Here is a 21,786-nt window from a genome sequence, read left to right on the forward strand (position 1 = left end):
AAAGCCAACATAGTCCTCAAGTTTCACAGTAATTTGTATTTTAAAAATTAAAAGTACACCAAATATTCTCCCCCCAACATTTGCATCGAATCCAGTCGTGTTCCAAACAGAATTTTGATGAAAGCAGCATTTCTAAGGGATGCGGCAATAGCTAAATTCCAAATCTGACTTAAATCCAGAAGAATTTCAATGAAATCAATAGTTACAGCAGTGCAAATCAGCAAGAGATCTAAATCTGTCCTAGCTGATTCCAGATCTATCTTTTATTTGCTATATGGCTTCAGGCAAGTCAGTGACCTTCTTTTTATTTCTCAGTTTTTTCATCCGTAAAATGGTGATAATTCTGCTTGTAATACATGAAGATTGGAGGGACTAATTAGTTCTGTAACATGGTCTGGATATGAAAATTGCTGGAAATCAATAATTTTTAGTTGCCTCCATCACCTTTATTGAGTCTTTATAATTTTATAACTTGGCTTTTTGCTTGCTTGCATATTTCTCTCCTTAAAATAATGAGCCATACCCTGAAATCCTTATTCAAGTTTTACGCCGTTTACTTCTATGGCAGGATTGACATGAGAAAAGCGAGGACAAAATTTGGAACTTGGCCCAAACAACGACAAACTGCGAGGATATTTAAGACCACAGTAAGAAATCACTGCATGAAATTAATTCCGTTTACATTCGTTTTTGTTTTTTTTTAGAGCGCAGAGAAAGGTGTGTGCTAACTGACCCACTGGTGCCCAGACAACGAGGGCACAAACACAACACGTCGGAAATCCTTCACCCTCATTTGAATAGTGTGCTGTGCACTGATATTTGCAGCAACAGTCGATGCTGCCCAAACAGTGAAAACTGAGGGGCGGGGGGAATAAATAATAAAATAAAGACCAACTCAACCTGAAAACACCCTCACGTCTGACAGCTCTGCGAGGGACCTCTAGCGTGTGCTAGAACATTTTGTGTAGTGCCGCGGGCGTGATTAATACACCAAAAATCACCGCAGTCATTTTGAAGAGGCGAGGGGAAGTTTCGCCAAGTGCCTCCGACCTGCGGGGCGAGCATCCTCCCACGGCCGCTGCTGAACCCACGCAGCACCAATGAAAGTACCGGGTTGTTTGGGTTTTTTTAAAAAAATTATTATGTATTTTTGGGTGGTGGGTTTGCGTGTGTGTGTTTTCTGTCCCCCCCCCCCCGGCCCCTGCGTGCTCAAGGCAGCAACTTCCTCGGGTCGCCCCGCAGCTTCCCCGCTGCACCCGCAGCCGCCGATCCCCCTTTTCCCAGCGAGCCACCCCCCCACCCCCTCTCCCAGACCTCGGGGGGAAGATTAAGATGGAAAGTTGCGTTTCAGGCGCAGCTTTTCCACGGCGCTTGTGACAGACAACAAAAACAATCGCCCCGGCCACCAGCCCCCAGCCCCGCGGCGCCGCACCCGCCTGCTGCCTGCTCCCCTCGCCCCCGGCCACGCTAGAGGAGCACCGGCGGCTCTGCCCCGGCCCTCCCCGGCCCGCCAGCAGCCGGGGGTCCCTCGGCAGCCCCCGCCGCTGGGAAGAGAGAGCGTTTCGCCCCTTCTTTTTTTCATTCGCCCCGACAATCCGAGCACCCTCGATGCCCGCAGGGCACCCTCCCATCAACTTGTATCTGGCTGATTTGAAACATGCGGCGAGTGGCTTTTTTCTGTCGGTTCCCCGCCAACCTCCTCCCCCCCACCCCCTTTTTTTTTTTTTCTTTTTTTTCCTTTTTTTTTTTCTCCCCTCCTTCTCTTCCGGGACGGCGTCGGACACGGCGGGACGGGGCAGCGCGGCCGGGCCCTGAGGGGGCAGCAACCGCCGTCCCGCCGCCAACCGTCACCTCCGCACGCGCGCGCGCGGGCTGGCGGCAACGGCCGCTTCGGCCACCTCGGCCCCCGCGGGCAGAGCCGGCAGAGCGGGCCGGCGGCGCGGAGGAAGGGCGGCCGCTGCCCCGCCGCCCGGCCCCGCCGCCCGCGGAGGTGGCGGAGGGTGTGCGGGGAGGGGTGGCCTTGCGGGGCCGCCTTCCCTTTTCCTTTCGCCGCCCCGGCAACAAAGGGCGCCGCGGGGGGCTGCGGAGAGGGGTGCGCGGCGGAGGGTTCTGCGGTGGGTTGGGGTGTGTGTGTGTGTGTGGGGGGAAGGTACCTCCCGCTCTCTCGCACACACACACCCCCACAATGGCGGCCCCCTCCCGCAGCCCGGCGCAGAACAATGCCAACCGCGCAACCCCGTGCGGAAATAGACACATTTAAATTAAATAAATCCCCCACCCCGCCCCCCAAAGTGTGTATCGTCCCCAACCCCCCCACCCAGAGAGGCGGTGGGGAAAGGAGGAGCCCCCCGCCCGCCGCACGGCTCCCTCCTTCCTTCCTTCCCTCCCTCCCTCCCTCCCCGCCTCCCCGCGGCGCTGCGCGGGGGCGCGGGTTGCGCGGGGGAGCGCGGCGGGCGAGGCGGCCGCGCCGCGCGGGGTGCGAGCGCCCGGCACATGCGTGGAAGCGAGAGGCGCCCGAGTCCCTCCGCACCCTCCGCCGCTGCAAACAACAACAACAATCCCGAGCAGCCCTTACCTGGAACATCGGAGCCGCGAAAGTCTCCCTCTTTTTTTTTTTTTTTTCTTTTTTTTTCCCTTTCCTTCCCCCCCCCCCCCCCCCCTTTTTTTTCTTTTTTTCTTTTTTTTTTTCTTTTTTTTTTTTTTTTTTTCCCCTTTCCTTTCCTGTTTTTTTTTTCCTCCTTTATCCCCTTCACCCCCCCTCCCCCCCAACTCACACTTCCGATATTTCTCTCTCTCTCCCGGCAGCGGTCTGCTCTCCTCGCTACACCAGAGAGAAATGCAATAGCTTGGCTAAGGTAGACAGAGCAAAATAGAGAGAATAGTTGCTCCAGGGCTTTGAAACCCCTCAAGGCAAGGATCAGGATACAATTAGCTCATGTCTCTACCTCCAGTCTGAATCAATCTCCGAAAGAAAAGTTAAATTAAATTAACTGATCACACGGGCATAAAATTGATCTCCTTCGAAACGTGCATATAGAGATATATATATATATATATATTATTGCGTGTATTATTTTTTTTTCGGATTTTTTTTGGTGGAAAAAACAGTCTCATTCCAGCCTCCAACTTGCTTTTTACTCTCCTCTTGCACAGAAAAGCTGATTTTAATCGTTGTGATTAGTTTTGATGTAACGTTTCCGCGGGCGATTTCTGCAAATGGATGGAGTGTTTCTTTGCCAGAAGAGGGAAAAGCAGCAGATGATGATAATTATAAGGATTGTTGGTTGTTTCTTTCTTTCTTTTTGCCTCTCTTTTTCTTTTCATTTGTATTTAGATCTGTCTCTTCACTTTCCCGACCTGACCTGACGTTGCCATTGTACTAAGGTCGCACAACTTGTTGATTAGGATCACCTCCCGTTTTGATCGAGGGATATGTGATAATTTGGCAGTGGAGCAACACATTTTCTGTTCCCTTGGCTATATAACTTCCCAAATGACGTGTATAAAAATAAGCACATGGAGTCTGCTTTGCCCCAATCAAGTCTGAATCAATGCCTGGGGGTGATACACAAACTCATTTCAAATGTTCAACCATGCAGAATTGCAAAAAGATTGAAGGAATTGCACTGCTCTTTTTTTTTTTTCCTCTTTTTTATTTTTTAATTTTTTTTTTTTTTTTTTTTTTTACCCAGCAAAATTAAAAGAAGACAAAGCCATGTAAGCAAATCCAGGAATTTACCACTCAGTTTCATGTGACATCGCTCACAAATGCTGTTAACTTTCCTTCTCCAATTATCTTATTGAAGCCGAGTCTTGCCTTTTTCCTTGTCTTCAGCCACGAAGGAGTTTGCAGGTCCCTTTCTCCTGAAGAGAACAAACCCGTGGATAACCAAATAATTTACACATCTTACTCTTGGTCAGGGTTCCCTTGCTCTACCGCTCTTCACCTCGCACGCCACGGTATATTCCTTTATTCAAAGCTACTGTGTATGGAAGCTGGATTAATTTGTTGCTGTTGTTGTTGTTATCGAGTGGGCTATTTTGTCATAAACTCATGGGTCACCTCCCATTAGTGTCACATCCTCGCAGCAGACTTTCGTGAAACGGTATGTTTCTAAACACTTCACAGTCCATTAATTCAGAGACTTTGCTGACATTTCTTATGAAAAAGACCAGGCTGTGAGGCCAAAACTGCCCAGTAAAGCCCCTGAATGGAACCAGACACGTCCAGCGAATACCTACATTTAGCTTTTCGTTATATATTTTTTTAGTATTTTTTAAAAAGTAATGCAAAATGTATCAACCTCCTTTTTTCTCCTGAGGCAGTTGCTGCAACCTAAGGAATGACTAAATTCTCTTGCTTAAAAATATACCCAACCCAATGCATTATTTTCGTCCTTCATCTTCTCTTTAAGCATAATAAGGTGGCAGGACCACGTGGGAATCACACAATTTGCCAATACTTTGTCATCGCGATGTAATGACCGCAGATATGTTAGGTTAATTCACCAGGAGTGACTGACACAGATTAAAAGGAAAAACTTTCAGTAGAAACCACTTACAAGGTCCAAGAAACACTCAACACGGATTCATCTTCAGGTTTAATTTTTAATATTCTTCCAAAACCTAGCAGCACATCAGAGGAAAAACTTCCCTCAACCTTCTCCAGCTTGGCTTTGTGTGGACCAGGGTCATTGCAACCCTTGCTAATGATATGCAGCTTTAGCAACAGAGTAGTTTTTAAGTACTTAAAGAGCTGGTTTAATAACTTTAAGGTTTTTATGGTTTGTCAGTTAAAGCACAGTAAATAATTTTTTGTAAGTTTTCCATCCAGATGAAATCAACAGTTTACAAGTTAAGCAGACTTGTGTCTTGTCCTAACCTTATTTCTTACAGTGTGTCACAGCAAAAACTTTAATGGCCCTTTATACGTGACTGTTTTAAATGCTCCACTGCTCTTCTCCTTCTAATACATAAAAAAAAGCAATGCCAGCAGCCTGGCACTCATTAGCAACCTGCCTAATACGAGGAAAAAAATCAGTAAAGGAACAAATTTTAGTTGCAAGCTTGCAAATGGCTACTACAGAGGAAGGTGAAGAAAAATGTCAATGTAGCATCCTTTAAAAATGTGAAAAAATATCCTTATGCTGTTATTTTACCTGCAGCAAAGAATTTATCAGATGATGTCAGCACTAGATAAGAAAAGGTGTATTTTCTTAAGAGGTAAGAAAATCTATTTATTACCTTAAGAAGGCTCATTTGGTAAAACTTTCACCTCCGAGCCAGGGAATCATAGGCTTAAGCTTTTCATCGCATTCTCAGGATGGGGCAGATGCTCACCGGGGGTAGCTGAAAACCATTTGGGATAAATATTCTTGCTTCCGTTTGTCCACTGTCCTGTCACAATGGCACTGCAGCCTGGTCCTAACCTCTACAAGGTGGGCAAAAAATATGAACCTACATGAATAAAATGGAAGTATTCTCAAAGAAGTCGATGTTAACTGCTACTTTGAAGTACTATCTGCCCCTCTTTTCATATGCAAATCAAACATTTCCATAGTACTTGCTTAAGAGAGGGGAGGAAAGACCCTGGCTTTGCTTGTTCTCATTTCTCCTAGCTTTTGGTGTTCGCAGTCTCCTCTGGCTCAGCTCGGGCCTGAATTCGCTACTCAGGTGGCCTTACTCTGATCTAGGGAGGAGTGTTTGGCATTGGTAGAGTTCACAAGATATGCCCCTCCCTGGAAGTGTGCGACACCAGGCTGGATGAAGCTTCGAGGAACCTGATCCAGTGGGATGTGTCCCTGCCCATGCAGGGGAGTTGGAACTAAATAATCTTTAAGGTCCCTTCCAACCCAAACCATTCTGATATCTAAATAACCCATAAGGGCTGTCACATGTATCTAAAGAAGTTAGCAAGGTTTACCTTTAATAACTGCTCAGAGGTAGTTTGCATAGAAAGGAGAACACATTAAACCAAATTCTGTTCTGTTTTACTTGGAGTTATCTTTTTTTAAAAAGGTTTACTTAAAACTACATTGTGTTTATGCATTATGAATATTTTACTGATGCTGAATACCAACCTTAATTGAGCTCAAACTGAGCTCAATATTTGATTTCTGAATTTTTTCCTCAAATCATCACCTGTTCATAATTAGCCTCTGGAAAACTATAGTAGTTTTGCCATATCGTTGTCAATGGTAACAATTTGGAAAACTGCAGCTTTTGAAGAGGCCCATTTTCCAATGGCTGCAGATCATTTGTGTCCTCTTACAAAAGGGCATTATTTCTGATTTAGCTGTAATCCTACCAGGAAACAAATACAGGGGCTCATCTGAGGAAGGCACCCATGTCATCTTGACCTTCTTTTGAAAGTTCTTTCTTGCAGTTCCATAGGCTTCATCTGTGTTGCAATCTTGTTTCAAAAATACTAAGGCAGTTAGGTATGGAAATAAAAGCTTGCAACAGTTGCCTTCATTAGGTATTTTGTCAGTGACGCTTTTCTTTTTGGAAAAATACAAAGGATTTTATGTAGCATTTGAAGGGTGAGATTTATTAACACAGTTGCTCCAGATTTTTTTTTTCCCCTAGGAGTGTTAAAAATAATGTATTTTTTCTTTATTAGTAGTAATATTTTGATGCAGTATTTTAATTTGGTTTTGGTTTTTAGCTGTGAAATGGATTGAATAGCACAAACCACACCAAACAGTGAAGTAGCCTAAGCAATAGCATCTCTTCTGTGCTTGTGAGAATAGCAGGGAACCTCAACATAGGTCTGCTCTAGGAAGGTGATTGAACTAATGCAGCAACAAGTGCTTCTGTCTTGTTTCTAAGTAGTCCATTGTAGCACTTGCACTTATGCCGCTTCCGTTCTTATTTAAAAAACTGAAGCTGAATAACAGTATTTCCATATCCCACTGCAATTCCTGGTTGTGAGGTTGTCTTTGTGTTAAGCAATGCAAATGTATACAGAAACAGCAGCAGTAATGGATTTCCATGTGGATCCTTTAGCTCTACCCTCAGCTGCCCAGATAAAACAGTTCTGCTTGCCAGACATTCTAAGAGGAGGTTCTGTCTCTCTCTCAGCATCACAGCACCAAAATGTCTTGAACCCTGAGCTTACTCAGTTGTTTGCTTCAGAGAATAACACTGGAGTCCATGGGTAGTTTTTGTTAGTAGAGAAACAGCATCACAGGAGTGAAGCTCCAGAAACATCCATTTTTAGTGTAGCAAAATGTGGGAGTTTCTGGGTCCCTTGTGAAGATATGGATAAGCTGGCAGACTGCATGGATAAGCAAGTGACTACAGAGCAGTTTCACAGAAAGCTCCTCTTCAGGTTTTGGGGGGTCTTCCAAGGGTGCCTTTCAGAAGCCTTCAGTGCCCCTAAATCCCTCTGCCAGCAATGAGAGCTGGAGATGCTAAGAGCACCAGAAAATCATGACTCTTGTGGGAAGGTGAAAAAAAGAAAGGCTTAGAAGATTGCCTTTGAGCATGCAAAATTGAAAACAGGAACTCTGGTGTCATTGCCTCCTATGTGTATATGCATTTATAATCAACTTGGGGAAATTCTCTGCATTTTTCTGATGTTCTCTGCTTCCCGCTTCCCTCCCCAGTTATTCCTTCCTCTGAGAAGCAGCCCCTCGGCTTGCTTGGTGATTGCAGAGCCTTTCTGAGGGGCACAACAGGATAGTACCACACTGACTTTGTTTCCTGCCTTCAGACAGTGGTTGCACAGAAAATCTGCCTGTCTTTGCTGCAAAATTGGTGGGAGAGGACCAATTCTGTACAACCTGTGCAGGCAGAGAGCAAATTAGAGTTACCTTCTGCTCCTGCTGCCTACTACTTGGCTGCATTTCCCCTATGCACATACGAAACCACTCCTCTCATTGCAAGCCAGATGTTTTCTTTGGATTAGTCAGTACTCTTTACAAAACGATTGATGCACCCTTATGGTCGCTGTAAGCTTTTCTGGGCTGGATCAAGGGAAATACCAGCAGGTTTGAACAAGGAAGAAACTTAAGTTGGCCTAACCGTTCAGATAAAGGGTGCAGAATTCAGGGCATAACTGATAATGTATCTCATGAGATTGTATAAATTGCTTTAAGATAGTTCCACTTTAAACTTCTCAACTCATTCTAATTAAAGACTGCACTGAGGAAAAGAGGGTAAAGTGTATGTGTGCATTTTATGTGTGTGTATGTTGGGAGCAAATTTGTAAGGAGAAAAATAAGCATTTGATTAACTTATTTTTGCTATTTTGTATTCCAGTACCCTATCACAAACCCCCCACAGTTTCTAGAGGTAGCATAATCTGCCTTATTCTCAGTCCATCAAGTCCAGAACCACTCAGCTTTGCTTCATAGTCCTGTTGTCTGAGCCAAAACTGCTCATGAGAAGCCTTATAATACAATGGCAGTCCCTTCAGGGCACCATAGAAACTTATGTTAGTGTATCTCTTTGTGCATCCTTTGGGTGTCAGAATCTCTAAGCTTTCCTGCCTATAAAAATCATTCCCTGAGCACACCTATAGACATAGAGACAATGAGCAGAGGTGTTTGGTGTGGTTAAATAAAAAAACCACACCGACAACCTTCCCTCCTGGTTTTTTAACATTAAACCCACAATTCTCAGAAGTTTTACTCAACTGTACCATGACTTTTGCAGAGAGAAAATTGACATTGATGTTACAGTACTTCTTTTCAATACAGCTGTATTTCTAAGCACACTCTTCCAGAAAGTGTGGGTCACCAGTATAATTTGGTAATACATTGAGATAGTTTTTTCAAGTATGAATTTCTACCTGATAAACCATCCTATCCAACTGAGGAAACATTTCAGAAGGATATGCAATACAGCTGCAAGAGAAACTCAGCCCTTGAAATTGGGATTTGTGTCTGTGCATGGAATAGCCTGAAGTCTGGAAATGTGTATATTGGTCTGGAATTGTCAAGCTGCTGATCTGGGTAAAGAAAGGGGCAGATCACAGAGTTTGAAAAGGACAGGTATTGTGTTCACCCGTCAGAAACAGTCTGTTCCAAAGTTTTAGACCTACAAATGCTGATTTCAATGAGTGATCTGCAGATTTTGGAGCCAGCCTAATTTTCTAGCCTCATTTTCTAGACTCATTGTAGTCCAAGTGTATCTTTTCTAAAACATACTTGAAAGAGAAAATCACCACCTTTCTGCTAAAGAAGAAGCAACCGTCTGGAACATTCACTTTCCAAAACAAAAGTGTACTGTATTTTCTGTTAGGTTTCTGTGGGACAGAAATTACCCTATGCTTTCAATGCTATGCATGAGCTTTGAAAAACTGATGCTGCTAGCATCTTCTTGCTCTCTCTTTGTAGAAACACGAATCCACAGAAAGCAGCTGTACTTTCCTGTTTGGGATAGTTTGAAGAAATCTGCTTTTAAATCAGTGATGGTTTTCTCCTAATGATGTCCTGAAAAGCAGGACCTATTTTGCATTCTTTTATTTACTTTGTCACTTCCCAGATTTGCAAGGAACTTCAGGAGCTGGGCTACTCCCTCATACTTGATGGATGAGTTTATGCAAAGGAGGAATGATGCATAAATGTTAAGCTACCATGTGCTTTGGTCTTGGTTCCATATGTAGAGTAAATATCACAGCTGAAATTATAAGGGTAATTTTCATGTTTTAGTAACTTCCCAGTACTGCGTTCCATACAAGAAACCTGTAGCCATTGAGCAGTGATAGACAACAGTAGGTTTTTGGATAAGTTTTTGGGTAGTGGTAGCAGTCAGGGGTACGAACCTTGTACCTCATCACAATCTTTATTTGTTCATTTGCTGGCCAAAAATAGTGGCTTGCTGGAAGCTCCTCAATATTCTAATCCATGCCCTGCTGGTTCTGTCACAGGTGCTAGGGGTACATGAAGAGACCTACAAGTTTGAAGAGGATTCTAGCTGACTGCCTGTGAAAACAGACACAGTCATCTCCTTAAGGCAGAGGCTGAAAATGTCTGCCAGGGAAAAACGCTCCTCTGGCAAAACTCTCCCTCTCTTACCACAGTCACTGAAAATTGCTCTGCTAGTTCATGCAAAGGCAATACTCTGTATATACCTCCAGGCAACCCTTCTCCATTCCGACCAGCATGAGACAGATGTTGAGAGAAGTCCTACCTTTCAGCCAACCTCCTGCTAGCCTGCTTTGGGTTCTGTTGTTGTTTTTCTTCTACTCCTCACCCTTCTTGTCAGCAACTTGTACATACTAAAGGGGAGTGTCTAGAAGAGAAAGGACATGATGATCATCAAATATAAATCTAAAGACAGTTCAAGGAAGATGACACAAAAAAGACATCTCCCAGGTACTCATCGACAAGCAAGCATTGCTGCCAAGGCTGTTGTCTATACTAGGAACACTTCCCTGACAGATATAATAGCAAAGATTGCTGGCAAAGGGTTAGTGACTTGATGTAGCTGGCATAGTTGCTGGTACAAAGAAAGGAATAGGGCTCCAAGTTAAGGCAATTGATTGCCTCCTCCTCTCTCTGCAACTACACTACCCATGCACACAAATAGCTACTCCAAGGTAAAAAATTACTATGGCTTATGCACTCACACTGGAAAAACTGGCTTATCCCTCTGTGTCTTATACTTCTTATCCCCAGGAGAAAATGCAGAGTTTTGCTAAAGCTGCAGCAGCCACCTTCACTCTCCTAACATGAGCTAACAGAGAAAACCAGTTTCCAAAATGATCAGGAAAGGTCACAAATACTAAGAAAATATTACTTCACCTTTGCCTGGGGGTTTGCTGCCACGTATCCATGGCTTGGCCATGATATTGTCTCTCTTGGTTTTTCTGTTAGTTTTAAAGCATGATGTTTTCAATCTGCCTTTTTAACTGAGTGATCAGCTAAGCCACCTGCACTGATGCCTAGTGCAGAAGTGATACTCTCTCTGTTATTTCTCTGCACTATCACACAGAGAGACAAGTAAACATACTGACTGTAACTGTGCAGCAAATTCAAGCCAGACTTAAATCACAGTAAAATCAATGAGGTCACAGAGAGAACCTTGCCAATGTTTATTACCTTATACGCGTCCAAGATAAATTTCATCCGATCATCAGTCACCCCTGAATTCATCTCAGGCTTCTCACAATCCTCTTCAGCTGCATGGGACAGTGAGTAACATCAGTAAGTGTCACTCACTCACTGTTTATTTTCCTCTGCCAGCTTATTAGTGCAAATACTTGTTGAGAGCATTTTCAGTGTCCCCTTCGAGAACACTCCATTTTCCCTCCTTTCCCACCAGCAGCAAAAGCCCAAAACCTGAAGGATGCCAAATGCCCCTGGGGAAGTCCTGGGCTCCTTTGACAGCTGCAGCAGGGAGTTGGCGTGTACAGCCTTTTTCAGGAACAAGCTGAACTAAATGAGGTGCAGTCTGTGTCAGGGCTGGGTTAATTTTTCTTCTGGTATTTATTTTCTGTAGCACGCCTTAGAATTTATTGGTCACGACTTCCCAAGAAGCTGAGTGTCCCTGCTTCCCTGGGAGAATCGGGTCAATACTCTTTCAGCTGCTTTACAAACATTGACTAACTAATCCATGCAATACCCCCCAAGATAAGAAAACGAGGCAGAGGGATTATATGACTTGCCCAAAGCCACAGAAGGAATAAGTGTCAGGCTTATTATGAACAGGGCATACAGATCAAAGGAAATACAATGAGAACTCAGGAGTTCCTGTCTCCCAGTCCGCTTTTCACAGCAGAAAACAACAGTACTTTTCTACCGTACAGCTTTTACAGGATTTTTTCGTAAAGGATCTTGTCAAAAGCTTGAAGAAAATCCAAATAAATCATCTTAACTATCCAATATTGGAGCAGATGACTTATGTTTGTGATAGGAACTTGCACACTTGCCAGCTTTCAGTGAGAAATGATGTCATAAGATTACAAAGGCACAATCTCTTTCTCAGATGAAATTACTACAACAGCTTCCCTCTATGGCCTTAGCTAAACAGCTGCAGGGGTTTTTTGGGGGGTCGGGAAATGGGGTGGGTGGGTTGTGTGTTTTTTTGGTGGGGTTTTTGTTTTGTTGGGGTTTTTTTTTTTTTACATTTGTGTTTTAAATCTTCTATTCTTAACTAATTTAGCTGCTAAACTTTACTAATTGGAAGATTTAAGTTGCAGACTTCCTTGTAATGAATGCTTGGCTTTTTAAATTATAGTACTTCAGGGAATGAGGAACTCACAAGTAGATGTGTACTACACACCACCCTTCTGAATATTTCAGAGAGTTACTTGGTGCACTTCACTGATCTGTATGTCCCAAGAAAAACAGTTTTCATGCCAACTGTATGCCTTGTCAAACTGAAGTAAATAACAAAGTACATATAGATTGAAGTTTGTACTTCTCATTTCTATTTTGGTCTTCAAGTTCATTTTACTGTGGCGATTATACCACAGATCCAAAGTGTGGGCTTAGGGAAACAAATATACTGCAATTTTATAGTACTTTAGTACCAGCAACAAATATGTCATGTTACTTTATTTTTTGGGTTTTAAACATTGCCTGTTTTTGCAGGTACTTCTTTTCAGGAGTACTGAATACCCTTCTGCATCTATCTGTATATGTGTATACAAACATGTATCTCTATGAGCAACAGAGAGAGTCAAAGCTATGCATGAACCCTTTACTTCTGCATTTCCTAACTTGTGAATGATGGGCTATACAACCAATTCTCTATCCAGAATGGCTTTCTCCTCCTGAGTTTCCCAAAAGCAGTTATTTTTTAGAGAAAAATAGGGAAACAGGAAAAATTGCTGGGTAGACCATAGGAAGAATTGCAGGAAGATACATACACGTCATACTCTGAAATGGCTGGATTGGATTACAGACTAGCCAAAGGCTCTCTCAAGATCCAGGTGCCCTTCCCCTTGCATCAGGTATTTCTGGGTGACTGAGATGGCAGCTGTGGAGAACATCGGTTCACGACAGCAGCCACCCCATTATGCAATGGGATCTCCAGTGATGGAAAGTAACTTGTTTCCTGACTACCATTTGGAGATGATCTCATTTTCTCTAAGGGAGTTCTTTTTATTTTTACTTGCTGGATTCTGCTGCATGATGGTATTTTATTTACTTTTTACTGTTTCTGTTTTTTATGGGAGTAAGCCAACCAGCTCCTACTTTGAGAGACTTCTCATAATAGTGTCAAGTAAATTCACTGGACTTCAGAGTTTTATTTTGCCCTTCAGCCTGCTAACTCCTTGGCACTCTTAAATCTTATACTCAAAAAGTTTTTATTCAGACACTATTTTCTGAAATTATATTATCAGTGGTATGAATTAATCAGCGAACATTTACTCCTCAGTTATTGTATCAGGTTACTGAACTAGCTAGACACTTTCAGGCAGAGACTTAAGTCTCATTAAGTGCAATGATACTTTAGCACATGTTTAAATGCTTTGATGAACTGAGGACCAAAGCTTCCATATTGTTATTACGCTAGATAAAGCCAGCAATTAAAATTTGCCATTTGGAAAAATGAGTTACTTCTGACATTATTGTTAGGATGAACATTCATTTGAACATACTTGCTACCATACGACTTGACAGAAATGCACGTTACATTCCCCCAGCACAAAATGAAAATAAACAGCAGCAAAAGGGAAAATGCTTGCTTGTGGGCATGCTGGTGTTTCCAGAATGTTTAGATCACAAGGTTTTGGAAAAATATCTCTCCTAACCAGTCATGTATGAACAGGCAAAATAAGCTGGGAGTAGGTAAAGGAGTTGCTGCTGTATTGAATTTTGTAGTAATTCTGTGACAGATTACCTTCAACTGTATAGAAAGCATTCCTCCTAATGGCACTTGCTATATTGTTTGAGCAAGAGGATTGTAACATTCCTAGATTAATAAATCTCTTCGTTATAGTTTAAATAAACATAGTCCCTACTTGTTTGAGGTTTTTTTTTCAGTCTCTTACTGTCTGGTTTTACCCTGTGCGTTGGTTCTGCTGAGCTTCATTTCAGACTTGAGAGAAATTCAAAAGGTAGGCAGTGCTGTGCTGCCTCAGGCACATTTTAGCAGGTGTCAGCACAATTTCCAGGACTCCTGGGTACTGCAGATCCCCTGCAGAACTGAGAAGACCTTTCTATCCTTTCCACCTCCCTGAGATGAGAGGTTAGCTGGCTCACCTTGTTTCCTGATCATGTAAGTCTTTGCTCTTCTGCTGTGCTTCCTGTCTGGGGAGTGCTGATTTTTCATTATTTAATTCTATATCTGGAGTAGCAGTTGTTTTCTCCTTATGTTTACCTTCTCCCCTCCTCACAAATAACATGAGCTGACAACAGCTAAATGGTGGACAAACAGATGTGAATGGTGTGGATACAGAGAATAAGACAGGTAGGTGTAAGAAGGAAAATTTTGCTCATCCTAGATGAATCTGATCAACACCTCTTAATATACTCTTTGATTTGTTACTCTGATGCCAAAATCTATAAGAGAGAAAAGAGGTCTCATCTGATTACTCTTAGCAGAAGTCAGTGGTGATTTTTTTACTAAGTCAACAATACCTTTAGTTTTGGGTAGTGTTTCCCTTGTAAATGAGGTTAATACAGCCATAGTGAATATGTAACTGTTGCTTCATTCCCCATTCCCTTTCTGGCACAGCTGCATTGATGACATCTAGCAATCAATAAAATCATCATGAACTCACTGTGAGGATTCCCATAGCAGAGAGCCACGACAGTGAAAGGGACAGTAGTGTCAGTTGAACTTGAGGCCACCTTTCTTACATGGATATGTATAAAAAATGCTAAGTTTATTTTATTTTTTAGGATGCCAAAAATAAAAGTAAGATCCAGCTACACTGTAAATGCTCCAGGGTAAATGTGAACACAGGATACAGTCCTGCAAGATGAAATAGCCTCATGCCTGGCTCGTGTCAATGACAGCACAAGGTTTTCAGCACCATCAGCTGTCACTAAGCACTGGCACAATCGAGCCAAAAAGAAGAGATTCTTCTTCTAGTGTAAGAACACTGCTCAGTGTGCACTGTGGAAGCTTTCTCCTGTCAGATGCCTGCCACTTTTGATTGCCCATTGGCCTCGTTGTTGCGGATATTAAGGTTCAAATATGAGTTCTCATTTGAGAATGACTGTGTGAAACGACAAGGAGAAACCCCCAGTGTCACAGTTATCTCACTGGCCAGTGACTACAGCATCAGAAATGCAGGCATATGGCTTGCTTCAGGACAGAGCAGCAAAAGAAACCAGACTAGATGTAAAATCTTGCAGATACAGAGAAGAGCAGCCAATGTAAGCACTAGTTTGAGTTCAGCTGAAATCTTCATTCCAAAGGCTTAAAATCTTTTAACGTAGTGCTGTTTGAATCCTTAGACCTGAACCATCTTTTGTGTTTTTAGCAGTGGACTGGATGAAGTAGGTCACAACAAACTATATCAAAAGTGTTTTAGAATTATAGAGTTTTCATAAGCTGGTCCTGCTTTTCTGGACCAAAGCCTCAGGAAGAATCAGGCATCTTCTGTAAATGAAACATTCATCATGAAGCTTGCTCGTACTTTTATTTTTGGCATCATAACAAATAAAATTGATTAAACATTATTTACACAGACACACTGTAAGTGAAGTGGTCTGGGCTTGTGTATTTAATTTTAAAATCTGCCCCATTATTATTATTGTTATTATTGCTATTATTGTTGTTGTTGTTATTATTATTATTGTTATTGTTATTATTATTATTTTGTTGAAAAAATCAATGTGGAAAGAATCCTCACAATTCTTGATATTTCCCCAAATAAACTTAAATTATGAAGGGTGTGTGAGAGAGAAATTGCAGAAGAAAGGAAGAAGGAGCATCTTGATAATTAGTCTCGCTGCCCTCCCTCTGTCCCTGGACTATCCTTAACATTATTTCGTTTAGCAGATCAAATACTAAAAATCCCCCAAACCAGCCTTCCCTAATAATCCAATGGAATTTACTGTACTGCCACTTAAAGTTTTATAACGGAATCTACAGTGTGATCATAAACTAGCCTGGTTGTGTCCTAAATTTTATGGCACAAAGATTGCTTGGAGAAATAACCCCTTTTGTTTGGCACATTGGAGCCCAGATTGCCATGACTGTGGCTCATGTTTTGTTCATGTATATACATATGTATATATTTTCACTTTCTACTCTTTTTCATCTTGGAGCTCTGAGGCTTGTGTATTTCCTAGTTTTAAATTTCTGCAGCAGGGGAGCTGAAGAGTTTGCTTTTAATTTTTCTCTCCCGTTTGTTCCCTGAACTCTTCTTGCAGTTTAACAAGTCAAATACAAAACACGGGGGGAATAAACATCCACATGATGGTACCGTGTGTGATATCACGTCATTGATTGGATATACTGCATTGGAACATCACACAAAAGAGCCTGTAACCAAAAAAATTCAGTTGCCTGGAGCTTTGAGCTTTCAAATTAGGCTAAAGAGGTTCCCCAGATAACTAGCAGTATTGAAGCTTTTGGTACTATTTAGGTGCCCAGGCATCAGTCACAGTTTTCAGTGAGAGGGGCCCGGACAGCTAACGCCCCAATGAGGTAACCCACCTGCCCACTCAATACTTTGTGATCAAAAAGCCTATCTAAAAATCTTCACTTTGCCAAGCATAACTGGGAATGAATCTGACACTCCCTTCTTCAACACTGTCTCCGTCTGTGTAGCCTATTTTGCATCAAAGGATCCATTTGAAAGTAGAGATCCCTTAGAGCTAAATACTCTAAACTGACAGAAGAATTTCTAGTGGCACACCAGCCTGAAGCCATATTTTTATGAGGACATCACTTTCTATTTCTAAGCTTCAGTATGCACTCATGCTTCCTCATCGCCAGGAGCCATGCCACATCGAGTTGCCTCCTCCCAGCTTTTATGTTTTTTTAATGGAGTCTGGTTTTCTGCCTAACTTATGCCTATCTCTCTGGCAAGTTGTCAGACACCTATGTCACTAGCACGGAGGTGTCCTGGTGTGATGCAAGCCAGATAGGACATTGTAGGTGTCATTACAAAAATAGATGGAGGATCCTGTTTTGAAATCTGATTATTCTTGAAAGTTGGAAGGGAATTGGAAAAAACGAAACAAAACAAAAAAAAAAAAACAGAATGAAAAAAGAGACTATATAGAATATTTAGTCCTTGAGTATAAGATATGAACTAGAGATGGTCAGGACAGTTCTGTCCCCAAAGAGCTTTATGTTTGTGGGCCTGATCTTGTACTGCTCACCACCGCAGCTGTGAAGGGGAGCTCTGCCGGATCCTTGGCACCAACAGTGCTTTGCACAACAGCCCTGGGGTTGCAGTCTCCTTGGGGCAAGGCTCCTGACTCTATGTACATCTTATTCAGCACTGAGCAGGCTGCTTGCATTTCAATAAACTGCAATTGCTTTGGTGTCTGGCTAGAGCCTGAAAAGCCATACTGCTGGGTTTGAAGAAATAATAATGGACCTTCCTCAATTTCATATCATGGGAAAGCACAGCTTTTACAGTAACAAAGCTCTTTCCCCGCCCCCCCCCCCCAGTGAAAAGGCATCAGGGTTTTTAGCTGCTCCCTCACAGTGCCAGGGAGTTTAACATTCAGTACAATATTTTAAAGGACTAGCACTGGATTTCAGTCCTTAAAATTCCACATCCATCAAAGAAGGTAGAAATTTTTATGTTAAAAGAAGAAAGATGTGCTGTTATATGTCAGCAACTTAAATGCCTTTATCTATACAGCCTGCAAGACATCTGCAGAACATTCAGCAATTAAATATGCCCCCAGCTGAACAATAATGTTGCTGCTTGGCCTGCATATAAATTAGAGTGAGTTAAGGTTGGGTGTTCAAGCAGGGCTCTATTGTTGTCGATATCCTATGCCACAAGATGCCGTTGAAATCACCATGAGGTCTGCAAAGGGCACTTCTAAAGGTCCCAGTAACACATCTCTTCCCTTCTCACCCCCATAAAACAGAGCACAGATCCTTGAAAGAGGGATAAGTACTAATCATTTATCATCTTAGCTTAGATTGCCTCTCAGCCTGCTAAATATGCCTCTTGGGGAAGGACAGAGGAAGAGGAAAGGGGGCATGGAGTAATTCATCTCCAGGTCCCTGCTCCACGTGAGTATCAAGCAAAGCTGGCAGCAGCTGGAGAACCTCACTACCCACCCCAGCACCAGGATTTTCCCAGCAATGCTCCCAAGCACAGAGGTTGGTTTTTAGGCTGCTGAGCTCACTGTGGCGTCCATGTCTTGGCAATTTTGGCTGAAGGGCCCCCAGATTGTTTTTTTTTCTCTCCCCAGCAAATGTCCTGTCCAGATGTGGTTTGGAGCTCAGTTGAGGAGCTGGAGAAAGCTTATCAAAGAGGTGCTGCTTTTCCTCCACAACGTAATTTTTGATCCTGACTAGGGGACGTTGGCACACACGGCTACTCATGGAATTTTTATTGCACATATATATTTTCTCTAGTGCCTTTTATATAAGGATCCCAGAGTATTTTCAAGATTTTAAGGTATTTCTTGAAGCTACTGTACTGCTATGGTGAGGCAGACAACCTGGGGAAGGAACTGTAGGTGTCCCCTCACATCTATAGCAGCAATACTGCAGCTGCTCAAGGGATCACAGCCCTTGCTCTGGGCACTGGCCCCTCTCCTCTGCCAAAGGTCATCACTTGTAGGAACAGAAGTAGCATGACAGATGCTTGTCCGTGCCTCTGAGGCTCTGTGGGGGCTGGTGCAATGGTGCACATTCATCCTCATGCCCACATGGGAATGGAGCAGGGAGGGCATTGGTGCTTTCTGTGCCTCTGCTCAGAGGCAGGGACAGACAGCATGGGTGGAGAGCTGGGGACAAGGACATTGGCAGTGACAGGGGCAAGATTAGCCAGAGCTCATATTTCAGACCCCAAGGCACAGTCTTCTCAGACGACTTACACCTTCCTCATGACTGTAGCACCTCTTTGCTTACATTAAATTGCCTTGCGATTAAAAAAAAAATAATAAAGGAGAGGGAGGGAAGTACTTAACTTTGCCTGTTGGGGCCCAATCTCCCACAGAGCAACAGAGACCACATTTGTATCCACAAAAGAGAAACAGTGGCTTGCTCATTGCTCACACCAGTAATCTTGTGCAGATAACCTGGACATCACAATTAAACATAGCTATGTGGCCCAGCCCTTTACAAGTTAACTGTACTCAGGCACATGTAGTTTTTTAGTAAAAAATCCAATTGGAACTCTGTCTTCTGGGCAGAGCTTTCCATGTCACTTCTCAGCAGGGAAGAGCTACTTATTCTGTGCCTTGAATCTAATTTTAGCAGCACCTTTCTTTATAAGGTCTACAGAGTATCTGTTTTCTTTCAGCAATTTCATGGCAACAAACAGTTTATACCTCTCTTTCTTTGTCAGCTTCACTCCTTCCCCCCCCACCCCCCGCCCTTTCTCTTTTTGGACTATTTGAAAAGGAGCCTGAATTTAGCCTGGTGCAGAAAGCACTCCACTTGTTAGAGATGATATAATGGGATAAAGGACTTACAGTGTGCAGGGCAACAGCCTTGCATGTCTTGGTAACCACAGAAGCTTTTGGGAGAAAGATACAGAAATATCCAGCAGCAGTAAATATATTAAGGTATGCACAGGGCAACTGCAGACCATTAGCTAGGGACCCATAATGGTACATTGCCATCTTTAAAGGCATTTTTGTTTCTACAATTTTTATGACACTTTTATGGCAATTCAGTAACTACTGTACTTCCCTGCTTCACAGTGATTCCTTTTTATCTCTTGAGATTACTCCAGGATGTTAGGGTGTAATATATGGAGAGAAGAGCAAACATTGCATAGCAAGCTACACATAAAAGAGTCATATAATCAATTGCTCTGATGTCATAAAAGTCACAGTCCACTGATCTGATGTCACTGTGATGGATTGGGACTTTTAATGCTTCATTTATGGCATTAAAAAACCCAACAAAACAAACAACAGGGAAAGGGTGGTTATGTCAAAACACATGCTATTCTTAATGTGGCATTAACAGAGCTAAATGGGATGCAGTGATATTTGTTTATTTGGCCACAGAAGTATGATCCAAGTTCAGTGTTAACAGCATAAATGTGGCTACTTCTACGTGCTTTTGGAAACTAGTGGATGAGGACCAGAAGCAATGAATATTTATTCTAGCCAAGGATCTCCCCCAATGTTTTAATTAATAATAAGGGAACTAAGGGCTCTGCTATGACTTTGCCCCAGGTCAGGGGCAGCACATGGCTACTCTACCCAAGGAGCAGCCTGAGAGGCTGTGGCTGGGGGTGTTGCAGTCTGCTCTGGCTTCCCACATGCTTTGGTGTAGGAAATCATAGAACCATAAAATCACAGAATGGTTTGGCTTGGAAGGGACATTAAAGAAAACCCAGTTACAAACACCGTCCCATGGGCAGGGACACCTCCCACTAGACCAGGTTGCTCAAAGCCCCATCCAACCTGACCTTGAACACTTCCAGGAAGGGGGCATCCACAACTTCTCTGGGGAATCTTGTGCCAGTGTATCATGGTTTGGGCACAACGCGACAACAAAGGAACAGCCCCATGGCTGCTCACTCAAATCCCCCCCCTACACACACACTCTGGGATGACGAGGATAAAGGTCCTGGGCTGAGACAAAGGACAAGGAGGGTTCTTCACCGATTAAGGTTCCAGGCAGAACAGACACAACTTGGCGAAAAAAATAACAATTTAATTTAATACTAATCAAACACACACAGGACACAGACAGCACAGAGAGCAGGGCTTGCATATACTACCCCACCCCTCCCTTCTTCCCAGGCCCAAATAATTTTGTTCCCAGTTTCTCTCCCTCCTTCCCCCCAGCAGCACAGGGGGACAGAGGATGGGGTTTAGAGTCAGTTCACAGGCTGGTAGTTCTTGCTGTGCCATGGGAGAGAGTCCTCCGTGAACCTCTCCTTCATGAGTCCTTCCCATGAGGTCCAGAGCTGCTCCAGCCTGGGCTTCCCACAGAGTCACGGGCTGCTTTGAGAGCAGCCAACTCCCCTAGTGCCGGGCTCTTCCAAAGCTGCACAATCAGAGCCCACTGGCAGCAAATCCTCTGGCCACAAAATCCAGGTCCAATGGCCAAGTTCACCCTTCCTGGCGCCCCCACGGAATTTTCCACCACGTTCCTCCATGAGTGCAGTGGGACAGCTGCCATCTTGCCATGGGTTGCAGTGACCCTTCTGCTTGGGCACCTTCTTCCCCTTCTTCCTCACCAACCACCAGCACCACTCTGCTTCCCCAGCTCAGCTCTTCTTCCTTAAGTACTCCTCTGCTCAGGTGTTATCTCAATTCTTTCATATGTTAATCACAGAGGCTCATCTATTTTCCCTCTAATGGCTTCTCAGCTGGTTTTGGAGCAGGGGGAGCTTCTCAGCTTCTTACCGAAGCCACTCATGGGGCCCTTCCCCAGCTACCAAAAAACCCACCAAACCAAACCAGAACACAGAGTCTCACCACCCTCACAAAAAAAAACAAAAACAAGAAAAAAAAAAATATATATATATAAAATATATATATTCTTCCTAATGTCTAATATAAATGTCCCCCTTACAGTTTGAAACTGTTCCCCCCTCATCCTATCACTACCTGTCCTTGTAAAAAGTTCCTCTCCAGCTTTCCTGTAGCCCCCTTCAGGTACTGGAAGGCTGTTATAGGGTCTCCCCAGAGCCTTCTCTTATCCAAACTGCACAAGCCAACTCTCTCAGCCTGTCTTAACAGAATAGGTGCTCCAGTCCTCTGATCA

At 43.3% G+C, this 21,786-nt stretch overlaps 1 protein-coding gene across 1 annotated transcript in view; it reads right to left on the reverse strand.

Annotated features, from left to right (window-relative positions):
• LOC127381925 (BTB/POZ domain-containing protein KCTD1) overlaps positions 1-2,811 on the reverse strand; it is a 103,897-nt gene extending 101,086 nt beyond the window's left edge. Inside the window, exon 1 of the mRNA XM_051612923.1 lies at positions 2,775-2,811. The gene's annotated coding sequence lies outside the window, so the exon portion shown is untranslated. The remainder of the gene's footprint in view (positions 1-2,774) is intronic.
• Between the last annotated feature and the right edge of the window lie 18,975 nt (positions 2,812-21,786).

Source organism: Apus apus, chromosome 2 (genome assembly GCF_020740795.1).
Source record: "Apus apus isolate bApuApu2 chromosome 2, bApuApu2.pri.cur, whole genome shotgun sequence".
Taxonomy (NCBI): Eukaryota; Metazoa; Chordata; class Aves; order Apodiformes; family Apodidae; genus Apus; species Apus apus.